Raw genomic sequence first — 16493 nt, forward strand, 5'->3', positions numbered from 1 at the left:
TTTTAAAATATATTTAACTCCAGTGGCATGCCACTCCCACAGTCCCTACCTATCTGGGTCAAAGCTGTGGAGAAAGGAAAATGGAGGTTAGAGGATAGAGAGCAGGAAAGAGTAAATGCATAAAAAGGGACTGGGGAGATTGGGGGACTGAGTAAACCAGGGACTAGGTGGCGACCCTTGGATTCAGAGGGTGATGGAGAATCAATCAATCAATTAATGACATTTATTCAGCTCTTTAGTGGTTGCAGACTAATAATAATAACAATAATTGTGGTATTTGTTAAGGACTTACTATGTGCCAGACACTGTACTGAATACAAGGGAATTGGGTTGGACATAGTCCCTGTCCCACATTGTGCTGACAGTCTTAATCCCATTTTCCAGATGAGGTAACTGAGGCCCAGAGAAGTGAAGTGACTTACCTAAGGTCAAAAAAACAGACAAGTGGCAGAGCCAGGATTAGAATCCAGGTCCTTCTGACTCCCAGGCTCATGCTCTATCCACTTGGCCACACTACTTTCCTACTGTAGAGTACTATACTAAGTGCTTGGGAGAGGATATCAGAGTTGGTAGACACAATCCTTTCCTTTAAGGGGTTTACAGTGTAGTTGGGTAGACAGACATCAAAATACATTACAGGTAGGGGAAGCAAGCGAGAAGAAGGATGAGGACATAAGTGATGTGGGGATGGAAGTGGAATGAGTATCTAAGTGTCTAGGGATCCAGGCATAAGTGCGTAGTTGAAGCAGAAGGAAGGGTGAATAGGGTGGCGGGAAAGAAGTTAGCTAGAGTAGACTTCTTGGAGGAGGCATGATTTTAGTAGGGCTTTGAAGATGGGGAGAGCAGTGCCCTCAATCCAGGCTCGCATCTCCTCCTATCTTCGAGACATGTCTACTTGGATGTCCTCTCATCACCTCAAACTCAACGTGTCCAAAACAGAGCTCCTTATCTTCCCACCCAAACTGTCCTCTCCCAGACTTGCCCCTCACTGTAGACGGCACCACCATCCTTCCCGTCTCACAAGCCTGTAACCTTGGCGTTATCCTTGATTCCTCTCTCTCATTCAACCAGCATATTCAATCTGTCACCAAATCCTGTCGGTCCCTCCTTCACAACATCGCTAAAATCTGCCCTCTCTGCTCCATCCACACCGCCACCACATTAATATACTCATCCTATGCCGCCTAGATTACTGCATCAGCCACCTTGCTGACTTCCCAACCTCCTGCATCTCCCCACTCCAGTTCATACCACCTGGATCACCTTCTGCAGAAACATTCAGGACGTGTCACCCTCCCCCTCCTCAAAAATCTCCAGTGGTTGCCCATCCACCTCCATATCAAACAAAAACTCCTCACCATTGACTTTAAAGCACTCCATCACCTCACCCTCTCCTACCTCACCTCACTTCTCTCCTTTTACAACCCGGCCCGCACACTTCACTCCTCTGGTGTTCACCTTCTCACTGTACCTCGATCTCTCCTGTCTCGCCGCTGACCCCTGGCCCACATCCTACCTCCTCAAATCCGACAATTACTCTGTCCGCCTTCAAAGCCTTACTGAAAGCACAGACTAAGCCCCACTTTTCCTCATCTCCCACTCCCTCCTGCATCACCGCTGACTTGCTGCTTTTTGCTTTTCCACCTCTCCCTGCCCCCAGCACTTATGTATATAGCTGTAATTTTAATTATTTATATTGATGTCTGTTTATTTGTTTTGATATCCTCCCCCCAACCCCCCGGAATGCAAGCTCACTGTGGGCAAGGATTGTTACTCTTTGTTGCTGTATTGTACCTTTCCAAGTGGTTAATACAGTGCTCTGCACACAGTAAGCACTTAATAAATACAATTGAATGAATAAATGAATGAAAAGCAGGAGGAATTCCAGGCCGGCAGGAAGAAGCTACTGGAGAGAGGGAGGTGGAAGGGAATTACAGTGAAATTTGTACTTCCCTGAAGTGTTTGGCTGTGATTTAGGGTTTGGTTCTGGGCTGGAACCCAATTTATAATACGCGCATCTCCAGGAAAACATATCCTCTGAAACTACCATATTTTAAGGAGCGTAAGCAATCAGTGGTATTTATTGAGCATTTACTGTGCACAGAGCACTGTACTAACCACTTGGAAAAACATAATACATCAAAATCCAAGAGGGCTTTCCTGACTGAGCCATCATTTCCGCTACTCCCACTCCTTTCTGCATCATCAGTAGCACTTGGGTTTGTATCTTTATTCCCCTCGCCCTTGGCCCCACAGCACTTCTTTACAGATCTGTAATTTATTTTAATGTCCTTCTCCCCTTCTCAGGTGTAAGCTCCATGTGGGCCGGGAGTTTGTCTTCCAATTCTGCTATATTGTACTTTCGTAAGCTTTTAGTACAGAGCTCTGCACACAGTAAGCACTCAGTAAATATGATTGATTGATAACCCAGTTTTATAGCCAGGAATGCTGTAGATATGTTTACATATCTGGGCACAGTCCTGGCGGTGGAGGAAGGTGTGGACATAAGGGAGTTAAATGGGGTTGGCAGGGAGTCAAGTGCTACTTTGAAGCAGCGTGGCTCAGTGAATAGAACACAGGCCTGGGTGTCAGAAGGTCATGGGTTCCAATCCTGGCTCCGCCACATGTCTGCTGTGTGACCTTGGGCACGTCACTTCACTCCTCTGGGCCTCAGTTCCCTCATCTGTAAAATGGGAATTAAGAATGTGAGCCACATCTGGGACAAGGACTGTCTCCAACCTGACTACCTTGTGTCTTCCCCAGTGCTTCGAACTGGGCTTGGCACATAGTAAGCACTTCACAAGTACCACATTATTATTATTATTTTCCATAGGGAAAGCCTCACGGAAGGGGTGGGCTTCCAGTTTTATTTCCCAGATGAAGAAACTGAGGCAAAAGCAGGCATAATTAACCTAAAAATCACCCATCAGAGAAGAGAGCCCACATGAAAACAGGATGGCTCACTGCTCAAGAATGGGTAAATAAAGTCCTCACAGAGCCTTACTCTGGCACTCAATAGCCTGGGTAAGCAGCATGGCCCACTGGAAAGAGTCCAGGCCTGGGAATAAGAGGACGTGGCTTCTAAACCTGCCTCTCCCCCGATTAGACTGTAACCCCGTCGATGGGCAGGGATTGTTTCTATCTGTTGCCGAATTGTACATTCTAAGCACTTAGTACAGTGCTCTGCACATAGTAAGCGCTCAATAAATACTATTGAATGAATGAATGAATGAATGAATCCTCCACTTGTCCGCTGTGCGACCTTGAGCAAGTGGCTTCCTTCCTCTGTGCTTCCGTTGCCTCATCTGTAAAATGGGGGTGGAGACGGTGAGCCCCACTTGGGACATGGACTGTGTCCAACCTAATTAGCTTGTTTATACTCCAGCGCTTAGTCTGGGTTGGTCTCTAGGAGGAGATGGGCCTTCAATAAGGCTTTGAGTGGGGGAGAGTAATTTTCTGTTGGATTTAAAAAGGGAGGGAGTTCCAGGCCAGAGGCAGGACGTGGGCTAGGGGTCGGCCGTGAGACAGGCGAGAAGGAGGCACAATGAGAAGGTTAATACCGGAGGAGTGAAATATGTGGGCTGGGTTGTGGAAGTACTACAGAAGACTGGCGGTTCGTTATGGGCAGGGAATGTGTCTGCTAATTCTGTTGCAATGTACTCTTCCAAGCGCTGTACTCCTCACACAGTAAGCAGCACTCAATAAATACTATTGTTAGCTAGACCGACTGACCAGCAAGACAGGTTCCATTAGGCCTGACTCGACTTTGCCTCAATCCCTGAGTTGGAAGGAGCAAAGCCACTATTTGTTTTCCTCCCATTTCAGCTGACCTGCTTGCTCGCTTCCTCATGAAATATAGTGGATCATGGCCTGAGAAGATATGGATGGAAGAAGGGATAAATAAATATATTAACATAATTGGATCACACGTTTAGGCAAGCAACAGGTCGATATGGCCATTTGGCCCATTTGCTTCCCTTCCATAGGCTTTAAAGCACATAGTCAGCTCACCCCCTCCTACCTTACCTCTGATTTCCTAGCAGCGTGGCTCAGTGGAAAGAGCCTGGGCTTCCGAGTCAGAGGTCATGGGTTCGAATCCCGGCTCTGCCACTTGTCAGCTGTGTGACTGTGGGCAAGTCACTTCACTTCTCTGTGCCTCAGTTACCTCATCTGTAAAATGGGGATTAACTGTGAGTCTCACGTGGGACTGCCTGATTACCCTGTATCTACCCCAGCGCTTAGAACAGTGCTCTGCACATAGTAAGAGCTTAACAAATACCAACATTACTACAACCCAGCCCACACGCTTCACTACTCCAACGCCAGTTTACTCACTTTACCTCGCTCTTGTCTACCTCGCCAACGGTCTCTTGCCCACATTCTCCATCTCATCTGGAACTTCCTTCCCCTCTATATATGACAAATATGGAGAATATACATTTTTCAATTTATGGAGAAGCAGTTTTGGCCAGAGAAGCAGCATGGCCTAGTGGCTAGAACACAGATGGAGAGGTCATAAGGACTTGTGTTCTAATTCCAGCTCTGCCGCTCATCTGCTGTGTGACTTTGGGCCAGTCATTTAACTTCTCTGTGCCTCAGTTACCTCATCTGTAAAATGGGGATAAAGATTTTGAGCCCCATGTGGGACATGGGCTGTGTCCAACCTGATTAGCGTCTATCTACCACAGCGTGAAGTACAGTGCCTGGAATACAGTAGCACTTAATGAATACCATGAAAAAAAAAAACGCCCCAAACAAACACTCTTCCTAGTTTTAAAGCCTTAATAAAGTCACAGCCCCTACAGGAGGCCTTCCCTGATGAAGTCCTCTTTTCCCGATTCCCTCTCCTTTCTTTATTATATATGCACTTGTATCTGTATCCTTTAGGCACTTGATATTCACCCCACCCACAGCCTGTAGGACTTAATAATAATAATAATAATGATGTTGGTATTTGTTAAGCGCTTACTATGTGCCGAGCACTGTTCTAAGCGCTGGGGGAGATACAGGGTAATCAGGTTGTCCCACGAGAGGCTCACAGTTAATCCCCGTTTTACAGGTGAGGTAACTGAGGCACAGAGAAGTGAAGTGACTTGCCCATAGTCACACAGCTGACAAGTGGCAGAGCCGGGAGTCGAACCCATGACCTCTGACTCCGAAGCCCAGGCTCTTTCCACTAAGCCACGCTGCTTCCCTGTACTTATGTACAAAACTGTAATTTATTCTGCATTTATTTATATTAACATCTGCCTGCCCCTCTAGACTGGAAGCTCCATTTAAGCAGGGAACACGTCTACCAACTCTGTTGCAAGTGCTTAGTACAGTGCTGTGCACCTACTAAGAGATCACGGATGGACTGATTGATTAACACCGATAACAGAGAAAGATTGGGTCACTGTCAGGGAAATACAACCTGTGAAACAGGTGACTTTGTCGAGAAGGAAGGAGTGCGCTTGTTTCAGACAATCAAGGGAGTCCAAGGGAAAGACAGGGCCAGCTTCACGTGGTATCACGGTGTCTCCCGATCCCTCTCAAAATCGGCTGCCACATGGCTTCTCTCACAGATGGCCACGCTACTGCCCTTCTCAAAAATGTCTGACACAAGGCTTTGCTCAAAGACGCCTTCTCTCGAAGATGGTCAAACCACTGCCTTTCTCTAGGATGGCTGCCATGTGGCTTCCCTCACAGAGGGCCATAACTCCGTCTTTCTTAAAAATGGCGGCGGGGTGGCCGTGCTCCATTAACAGACCATAAGAAAGGTCCGCTCGGGACACTCAGCTGAGGAATAACCATGGCAACAGGGCATGGCTCCAGGGGCAGTGATGATGGAGAAACACCGTTCCATAGGTTGTACATGTGATGTAATAATAATAATGTTGATATTTGTTAAGCGCTTACTATGTGCCGAGCACTGTACTAAGCGCTGGGGTAGACACAGGGGAATCAGGTTGTCCCATGTGGGGCTCACAGTCTTAAATGTGTTGTGTATAGGTGTAGCAGCATGACATCATAGGGAACATGGGAATGGCTGTTTTGGCTCCAGAACAGGACAGGTAAATGTTTGAAGCCAGCCTCGTGGAAAAGCAAAAAGAGATTCAACTTGATTCTCTGGGCCTCAGTTTCCTCATCTGTGAAATGTTGGATAAGATACCAACTCTCCCTGTCTCTTAGATTCAATACTTCCTGCAGGACAGGAGACATGTTCCATCTGACTTTCATTTCATAGTGTTTTTCCACAAAAAATTGCTTAATCCATACCATTAATATTATTAAGAAGGTAGTTATTTGTTCATTCGTTCCATTGTATTTGAGTGTTTACTGTGTGCCAAGCACTCTGCTAAGCTATTGGAAGAGTACAATACAACAACAAACCAATTCCCTACCCACAGTGAGTTCATAGTCTAGAGTTTAGAGTGTAGTCATCCTGTAGTTTGTAAACTCCCTTCATTTCATTCATTCGATCTTTATTGAGCGCGTACTGTGAGCAAAGTACTGTACTAAGCAATTGGGATAATACAATATAACAACAAACAGACACATTCCTGTCCATAACGAGATCACAGTCTACAGGGGGAGGCAGACATTAACATAAATGAATAAATACATAAATAAATAAATACATAAATAAATAAATAAATTACAGATATATACATCTGGGCATGGATTGCGCCTGCCAACTCTGTTGTACTGTACTCTCCTAAGTGTTTAATGCAGTGCTCTGCACTTAATAAAGAGTTCAAAAAGTTCCTCTGGCCAATTGGTTGATTGATACAGTGAAATATCATAGTCAGTACTCTTTAGAAAGCACTGTTCCTGACCCAGTCCTTCCCAAAGGCCAAAATAATTAATTCTCTTTGGGGAACTGGGTGCTTTATTTGGTTTGAAGTGTTTCTCTGCTGCAGTGCACTTTAATGGTCTTCCCAAAAGTCAATTTTCTTAATGGGTCTTGCCCAGCCCTGCTCACCAGGAAGTCCACCTGGGGGATTGTACGCCCCATCAGAAGTAATACAAACTTGCTGTGGGACGTTCGTAAACACTATTTGGGAGAATCAGAGAACCGATGCTCAAATGATTGAATTTGGAGGTGCTGCAGGGAGGGAATGGCTCGTCTTTCGTGTGATTAAAACCATCCCTAAAGAGGGGTGATTTTCTTTTTTTTAGCCTCGTACTTTAGCTTTTTCCCCTGCGCTTTAACATTTACACATTTTTCCATTGGTAAGTGCTTTTCGTTGGGTATTCATTTCTTAAAGAAGAGTAACGCCCCAAACTCACTAACGAGTTTCCTAATTACCGCAGCGGCCCTCAAGAAATGAATTAGCTTTCTGCCAGGAAGGGCTTACTGCTCCTCCTGTCTTCTGATATAGAAAACATGAGAATCAGAATCCTGTAAAAGCTATAATTTTTTTACATATACCTATGGCTGCCCTGGATGGCTCTATGGGACCAAGATGCCCTCTAAGATTTAATGCAAAGCAACACAGTTTGGCTAATACATCTTAAAATGATATCTTTTAATTGCAGTATTCGTATAGTGCAGAGAAGCAGCGTGGCTCAGTGGAAAGAGCCCGGGCTTGGAAGTCAGGTCATGGGTTCTAATCCCGATCCGCCACTTGTCAGCTGTGTGACTTTGGGCAAGTCACTTCACTTCTCTGGGCCTCAGTTACCTCATCTGCAAAATGGGGATTAAAACTGTGAGCCCCACGTGGGACAACCTGATCACTTTGTATCCCCCTCCACAGCGCTTAGAACAGTGCTTCGCACATAGTAAGTGCTTAACAAATGTCATTATTATTATTATGTGCCAGGCACTGTACTAAACACTGAGGTAGATACAAGATAATTGGGTTGGACACTGCCCCTGTCCTACATGGGGCTCCCAATCTCAAGCCCCATTTTACAGATGCGGTAACTGAGGCATAAGGAAGTTACGTGACTTGCCCAAAGTCACACAGCAACACATGATGGAGCCAGGATTAGAACCCAGGTCCTCTGACTCCCAGGCCTATCCACTAGGCCACGTTGCTTCTTAACTTATCTACAGCTACAACCCGCTGTTTGGACTAGAAGAAAGGCAAAGGAATCAAGTGGGTCTGACTTTTCATTTCCTGGACTGCCAAACAAGTTGTAGTGCAATTTTCTCTTTCCCTGTTTTGAGCTTTGAAAAGGGGCCTCTAGCAGGGATATTACCAGTGATATTATCTCCCTCTCTGGATTATCTCTACTAACGGAGGACAGGGAGAACTGAAATCCACATCTAATCCAAAATGTCACTTGCTTCAACCTCTGCTCCCTCATCATCGACTTTCCCGGAGAGGCCAACGCGGGAAAGGGTCCAAGGCTGACAGCTCAAAGATAGAGAGGAAGAAACAGGGTTCGACAGGACTAGAAGGATAGCCTGTGTGCAAGTAGCGACTCGATAGCTGTGATCGATTGGCTGACTGATTGATAATTCCTTTATTGCCGTATTCTACTTTCCAAGCGCTTAATACAGTGCTCTACACACAGTAAGAAGCTCAATAAATACGATCGAATGATTGAATGAATGAATAATTCATGGAGTGTATTTTCCCAAGCGCTTGCAAGCAATGTGGCTTAGTGGAAAGAGCACAGGCTTGGGAGTCGGAGGACGTGGGTTCCAATCCCTCCTCCCCCACTTGTCTGCTGTGTGACCTTGGGCAAGTTACTTCACTGCTCTGTGCCTCAGTTACCACAGCTGCAAGATGGAGATTAAGCCTGTGAGCCCCACGTGGGACAACCTGATTACCTTGTGTCTCCACCAGTGCTTAGAATAGTGCTTGGCACATAGTAAGCACTTAACAAATACCATCATCATCATCATCATCATCATCCAACTGGTGCTCTATAAATACCATGACTACTGCTGGACGAATGTCCCTTTAAGGAGTGGCTGTATCTAGAGTAATTGAAAGTGAGGCCAGATGGAATATTGACCTCCCCTTTCAGTGTGTGTGGAAGGAAGAAGAAGCAAAAATGATTCTTCTGGTTGAGGAAACCAAACTAGCTCAAAGGTTCTAAGGCCCACATTTCATTCATTCAATTCAATAGCATTTATTGAGCACTTACTATGTGCAGAGCACTGTACTAAGCGCTTGGAATGTACAATTCGGCCACAGAGAGAGAGAGACAATCGCTGCCCAATGATGGGCTTACAGTCTATTCATTTCCTGCATCTGAATTTGGGACAAAGTCCAAAAAATAATTCTAGGCCTTTAGTCTGGTGCTCGGCATATGGTAAGTGCTCAGTAAATCAGTGCTCAGTAAATCGATCATTGATCGAATGATTGATTTGATTGAGAGACATTGAAAATTTAGACCAGTTCCGATGCGATTCTTTGTAGTTTCCCTGGTTGGGAATGATCTAGCCTGTACTTAGGAAAGTATAATACAACAGAGTTGGTAGACATGATCCCTCTGACATAAGCAGCTTATTAGTAGAATATGATTAGTGGAATGTGATTACCCTTTACAGAAACTATGTCACTTTTCTCACACAACTTTCGGCACTTCTAAATGTTGGCTGATCCTCAACGTGATTATTAGAGACGACCCATTTGCCAGGTATAGAAAAGAATAGACGCACTAATGTGAAACTTATAGGATCGTTTCTTCAATGCATCGTATGGAAGTCCATGACTGTTGGCTAACTGCCAACCTTCTGCTAATGTCAGTGGTCATTTGTAATAATAGGTTACATACAATGGCCAGAATTTCTGCTACTTTCCATCTGAATTCTTTAGGATTCGCTTGATCTTTATTTTATATATTTTTATATAGTTTAATTTTTACATACAGTTTCTCAATTTACTCAAAATCATCCTGTGTTTTTACAGAGTCTAATCCAACATCTCCAGGAGTGGGAAACTTACTAAAATACTCCTTGGTAAAGGCAGACCTACAAATTTCATGAGCGTCTCATCTATTTCCTTTTCATCCTTGAGTGCCCCTACAATCATCAGATTGCCCTAATTGTTCCAGCAGGCTTTTTGCTTTTGATTTATTGGAAAAGCCTTTTAAATACTAGCTGCGGCATTTCTTGAAGATGTTTTCCAACTCCCTTTTTGCCCCATCTTATTTCCTGTTTGCATCTCACCTGTTCCTTTGTATAGTCACTCTTCTGTTCACTTATCAAACATTTATGAATACGTGCTCTTGAAAATCAGCAGCGATAGCTTCCAGTGCACTGAACATTTCCCTCGACTGACATTTTGTGGAGGAGGGTGAGCAAGAAGGGAAGAATGGAAGCAGGAAGTGACCTGACTGTAGGTTCAGCAAGCTCTGAACCGTTTATCCGGCAGGTGCTCTTTTTGTTGTCTTCGCTTGCAGACAAAGCAAGAAATGTGTCAGCGATTATTAAACATCCAGGGACCAATTTCCCACATCTCTTAGATTCACACACCATTGAAATCGAGATAGGCAGTGAATTGGGCACTCAATAATTAAAGCTGCACATTACAGTATCTCAGATCTCTCCTTAGTGATTTATTTAGATGCCTCTGCCAGGATCAAATTGTCTTAGCTTAAGGTTACGTTGCCAGGCATTTAAATGCTCTTTTTGTAAATATCTTTATGCTGATCTCCCTCATTAGAATGTATGCTCCTTCTGGGCGGGGAACAGGTAGGTCACTTCTTTGTTTTCTACTTCCCAAGTGCTTAGTACAGCACACTGTATTAATCCATGGTATTTATTCAGCACTTATATGTACAGAGCACTGGACTAAGCGTTTACTTAATAGGTGCTCAGTACGTACTACTTCTGCTCTAAGTACCTCTGCTATTATCACCTTGAATAACGTTAATAATTTACAGTTGAGTTAATTGCACTCAGCCTGAAGGAAACTAAAGGGGTTCCAGGACTGAGAAATCATTTTACTCCTCCAGAAAATACAGGGCACTGCATGGCAGATGTGGAACGTGGACAGGTATGTAGAGCTAGGCGATTTAGAGGTTCCTGAAAAAATCAAATTGTCTTAAGGCTACATGAAAGACAGTTAAATACTCTCTTTGGAAGCAGCATGGTCTAGTGTGAGGAGCGTGGGCCTAGGAGTCAGAGGATAGGGTTCTAATCCCAGCTCTGCCACATGTGTGCTGAGTGACCTTGGGTAAGTCACTTCACTTTCCTGTCCCTCCATTACCTCCTCTGAAAAAGGGGGATTAAGACCGTGGGCCCCATGTGGAGAAGGGACTGGGTCCAACCTGCTTACCTTGTAACTACCCCAGCGAGACGTAGCATGGTATAATGGATAGAGCGCGGGCCTGGGAGTCAGGTCTTGAGTTCTAATCCAGGCTTCATGACGTGTCTGCTGTGTGTGGCCTTGGGCAAGTCACTTCACTTCTCTGTGCTTCAGTTACCTCATCTGGAAAATGGGGATTGAGACTGTGAGTCCCATGTGGGAAAGTGACTGTGTCCAACCTGATTTGCTTGTATCCGCCCCAGTACTCCACCCCAGTGTGGAGAAGCAGCGTGGCTTAGTGGAAAGAGCACGGGCTAGGGAGTTAGAGGTCGTGGGTTCTAATTCTTCCACTTGTCAGCTCTGTGACTTTGGACAAGTCAATTAACTTCTCTGTGCCTCACTTACCTCATCTGTAAAATGGAGACGAAGCCTGTGAGCCCCATGTGGGACAATCTGATTACCTTCTATCTAATCCAGTGCTTGGCACATAATAAGTGCTTAACAAATACCATCATTATTATTATTATTATTATTACTTAGTACAGTGCTTGGCACAGAATAAGTACTTAACAAATACCATGATTATTATTATTATTATTATTATCAGTGCTTGGCACATAGTAAGCACTTTACAAATGTCATGATTATTATTATTATTGTAATCAGTACTTAGCACATAGTAAGAGCTTAACAAGTACCACAGTTAATATTATGATTCCTATTAGTTTGGAACAGGAAACCATAAAAAATATCTTCTCTAATCGGAAGAGCATGAGGAACTCTTGGACATGGCAGCAATTTTTGCCAACACAATAGAACAATTCCTCACCTCTGTCCCCAACTTCCGCGAGATACTGAGTAACCCTTTGGAGGCAGGGTCACCGATGTGTATCTCAGCCGATAACACCGTGGCTCAGTGTCAGTTCCGCAGGCTGAACTATGGAAGTTCAAGATGGAATTCACATTCAGTTAATAACGCAATAGTGGTAACCATGGTATGGAAACAAATAAAGCAAGAATGAAGCTGGTCTCTTAACCGCTTTGGGGTTTCTTTGTTTAAGGAGCATCTGGGTGAGAATGGGGAGCGTAGAATCATGCCGGAGCCAAGATAGGAGAACCTTGGAGTTTTAAACAGAAACTTCTCACCACTGGCTTTAAAGACTCGATCCCCTTGCCCCCTCTTACTTTACTCGCTATTCTCCAACTACAACCCAGCGTGCACACTTCACTCCTCTAATGACAACTTTCTCACTGTACCTCGATCTCGTCGATCTCGCCGCCGACCCGTTGCCCACGTCCTGCCTCTGGCCTGGAAAGCCCTCCCTCCTCAAATCCAAAGATGATTACTCTCCCAACCCTCAAAGTCTTATTGAAGTCTCCTCCAAGAGATCTTCCCTGCCTGAGCCCTTCTTTCCTCATCTCCCATTCCCTCCTGTGCTGCCCTGACTTGCTCCCTTCATTCGTTTCCCCTCCCAGCCCACAGCACTTATGTACATATCTGTAATATTTTTATTTACCTTAATGTCTGTCTCCTCCTTAGACTGTAAGGTTGCTGAGGGCAGGGAATGTGTCTGTTATATTGTTATATCGTATTATCCCAAGGGTTTAGGACAGTGTTCTGCACACAGTAAGTGCTCAGTAAATACCACTGACGGACTGACTGATTTAGACTGGCCAAAGCTTCTCACCCATTCGCCCAGTCTCCCATAGCGAGTAACAGGTGATATTGGGGAAAATGCTGATTCCATTCAAGCTCGTTGTTGAGGTGGGGGGGGGGGGGGGGAATGTGTCTGCTTATTGCTGTATTGTACTCTCCCAAGTGCTCAGTATAGAGCTCTGCACACAGTAGGTGCTCAATAAACATGATTGAATGAATGAATGAAAGAATTAGATTCCCTTAAGTGCTCATACTGCAATCTATTTCTCCCTTGCATTTAGATTTGCACCCTTTTTTCACCCCTCCCTCAGCTTCACAGTACTTATGTCCTGTGCAATTCATTTATTTATATTAATATCTGCCTCCCCCTCTAGGCTCTAAGCTCGTTGTGGGTAGGGAACGTATCTAACGACTCTTTTGTACTCTCCCAAGTGCTTAATACAGTGCTCTTTGCATAGTAAACACTCAATAAATAAGACTGACCATTTGATAATTTCCAATTTCAAGAAGGAAAAATGTGCAGGTGGAGTTGGAGGGGGGCATGAATCTCCAATTCCAACCCCCTGATCAGGAAGCATTTTTTAACCAGGGTTGAACTACCCCAGGGAGCATTTGGGAATATACTCTGAATCCATTTGTCTTCTCCATTAGAGTATAAGTTCTTTAAGGGCAGGCACTGTGTCCTATGCATCTGTTGAACTTTTCCAAGTCCTTGGAATGATACACAGAAGGCTAATAAATGCTAATAGTAGTCTAGAACGTAAGCTTGTTGAACGAGCAGGGAATATGTCCGCTAATTCTGTCGTATCGTACTCGCCCACGCACTTAGTACAGCAGGGTTTTTTTATGGCATTCGTTAAGGGCTTACTAGGTGCCAGACACTGTTCTAAGCACTGGAATAGACACAAGCTAATCATTCATTCATTCATTCATTCATTCAATAGTATTATTGAGCACTTACTATGTGCAGAGCACTGTACCAAGCGCTTGGAATATACAAATCGGTAACAGATGGAGACAGTCCCTGCCCTTTGACGGGCTTACGGTCTAATCGGGGGAGACGAACAGATGAGAACAATAGCAATAGATAGAATCAAGGGATTCAGGTTAATCAGGTTGGACACAGTCCATGTAGTACATGGAGCTCGCTGTCTTGATCCCTTTTTTCCAGATTAATGAACTGAAGCACAGAGAAGTGCAGTGACGTGCCCAAGGTCACACAGCAGACAAGTGATGGAGGCAGGACTAGAACCCAGGTCCTTCTAACTTGCAGGCCCGGGCTTCACCCACAAGACCACGCTGCTTCTGCACCTAGTGAGTGCTCAATAAATACCATTGATTGGTAGTAGCATTTACTGAGTGTCCACCAGGTGTGGTGTACTGTACTAGACACTTGGGAAGTTCAGAAAAAAGAAGTGACACATTCCCTGCCCAAAAGGGTCTTACATTCTGAAGCGGGAGACAAACAAAATCGTTTACAACTCAAGAGCTCAAAATCAATAACTGAGTGTATTTAAGTACACAAGTGTTCATTCATTCATTCAATAGTATTTATTGAGTGCTTACTATGTGCATAGCACTGTACTAAGCGCTTGGGATGTACAGATCGGTAACAGATAGAGACAGTCCCTGCCCTCTGACGGGCCTACGGTCTAATCGGGGGAGACGGACAGATAAGAACAATAGCAGTAAATAGAATCAAGGGGATGAACATCTCATTAAAACAATAACAAATAAATAGAATTAAGGCGATGTACATTTCATTAACAAAATAAGTAGGGTAGTGCTCAGGAGGGTAGTGAAGAAGTTCATAAGTGCTACAGTAAGCTGACGGGATGTCGTGGCTCGGGGTGCTGGGAAATGAATCGAGGACAGCTTTTTAAAGGCGATGGGTTTTTAGGAGGGCTTTGAATGTGGGGAAAACTGATTTGGGGAGGATGGGGCGGGAGAGTTGAGAACGAGGTACTGGTTAGCTGGAGTCAGAGGAGGCCGGCTTGGGAATATTACTGACGATATGAAAATGCCAGGGCCAGCTCAGTCAAGCAGGGGATGGTATTCATTTAGTGGCCGCGTGCCAGGCACTCTTCTAACTAAGCATTAGGAGAGTATAAGGGAATTAGTAGACATTATCCCTGCCTTCAAGGAGCTTACAATCTACCTCTGGTGGACCTAGTGGATGGGAGAATATCCAAGCCCAAGTTAGCCAGTTCTTCTGAACTTTCTCCAAAGGGTAGTGTGCCTGAGGTAAAGGAGTCAGGAGGAGAGCAATAAAAAGGATCCGGTGGACTCCAGGAGGCCGTCCCGGGGTAATGGAGAAGCAGCTTGGCTCAGAGGAAAGAGCCCGGGCTTGGGAGTCAGAGGTCATGGGTTCGAATTCCGCATCTGCCACTTGTCAGCTGTTTGACTGTGGGCAAATCACTTAACTTCTCTGTGCCTCAGTTACCTCATTTGTTAAATGGGGATTAACTGTGGGACAACCTGATTACTCTGTATCTACCCCAGAGCTTAGAACAGTGCTCTAAACATTGTAAGCGCTTAACAAATGCCACATTATTATTATTAATGGGCCTCACTGACCAGTGGATCCAGGCTTGGGAGAAGCCATCTTGTTAGAGATAAGGGAGCCTGTCCCATCTGTGCAGCATGGCCTAGTGGATAGAGCGTGGCCCTAGGAGTCAGAAGGACCCGGGTTTTAATCCCAACTCAGCCACTTGCCTGCTGTGACACTTCGCTTCACTGGGATTCAGTTACTTCATCTCTAAAACGGGCATTAAAAGTGTGAGCTCCACACAGCTCTTGGACTGTGCCCAACCCGTTTAGCTTGTATCTCCCCCAGCATTTAGTACAGTGCCTGGCACATAGTAAGTGCTTAACAAACACCATTTAAAGAAAAATTACAAACTTGGCTGTGTAACCCTTAAGCACTTTGATACTCCAAACCCACAGTCTTGTCTTGACGTATTGCATCGCGTCGTCTCCGACCCATAGCGGCGCCATGGACACGTCTCTCCCAGAATATCCCACTCTCCATCTGCAATTATTCTGGTAGTGGATCCACAGACTTTTCTTGGTAAAAATATGGAGTGGTTTGCTATTGCCTCCCTCTAAGCAGTAAACTTGAGTCTCCACCCTTGAATCTCTCCCGTGCCGCTGCTGCCCGGCACAGGTGAGTTTTGACTTGTAGCAGCTTGCCTTCCATCCGCTAGCCACTGTCCAAGCTAGGACTGGAATGGGTAAGCCTCTGCTTGACCCTCCCTCCCGTAGTCAAGACTGGTAGAGTACCGGAAACTCTCCAGGTGCGACCCTGAGAGGGAAATATACAGTACTTAGGCAAATATAATGTTGGTATTTGTCAAGCACTTACTCTGTGCACAGCACTGTGCTAAGCACTGGGGTAGATAGAGGGTAATCAGGTTGTCCCACATGAGGCTCACAGTTAATCCTCATTTTACAGACGAGATAACTGAGGCACAGAGGAGTTTAGTGACTTGCCCGAAGTCACACAGCTGACAGGTGGCAGAGCATAGATTAGAACCCATGACCTCTGACTCCCAAGCCCGGGCTCTTTCCACTGAGCCACGCTGCTTCTCAAATAAATATCCTTATACTCCATGATTTCCCCTGTTCCAAATCTATTTTAATGT

At 45.0% G+C, this 16493-nt stretch overlaps 1 non-coding gene across 1 annotated transcript; it reads right to left on the reverse strand.

Moving 5' to 3' along the window:
* Positions 1–16025: 16025 nt before the first annotated feature.
* LOC114811641 lies at positions 16026–16163 on the reverse strand. Its single transcript, XR_003759337.1, has one exon. It is a non-coding gene; the product is annotated as a small nucleolar RNA SNORA7 (small nucleolar RNA).
* Between the last annotated feature and the right edge of the window lie 330 nt (positions 16164–16493).

The sequence above is a fragment of the Ornithorhynchus anatinus genome, chromosome 4 (genome assembly GCF_004115215.2).
Source record: "Ornithorhynchus anatinus isolate Pmale09 chromosome 4, mOrnAna1.pri.v4, whole genome shotgun sequence".
Taxonomy (NCBI): Eukaryota; Metazoa; Chordata; class Mammalia; order Monotremata; family Ornithorhynchidae; genus Ornithorhynchus; species Ornithorhynchus anatinus.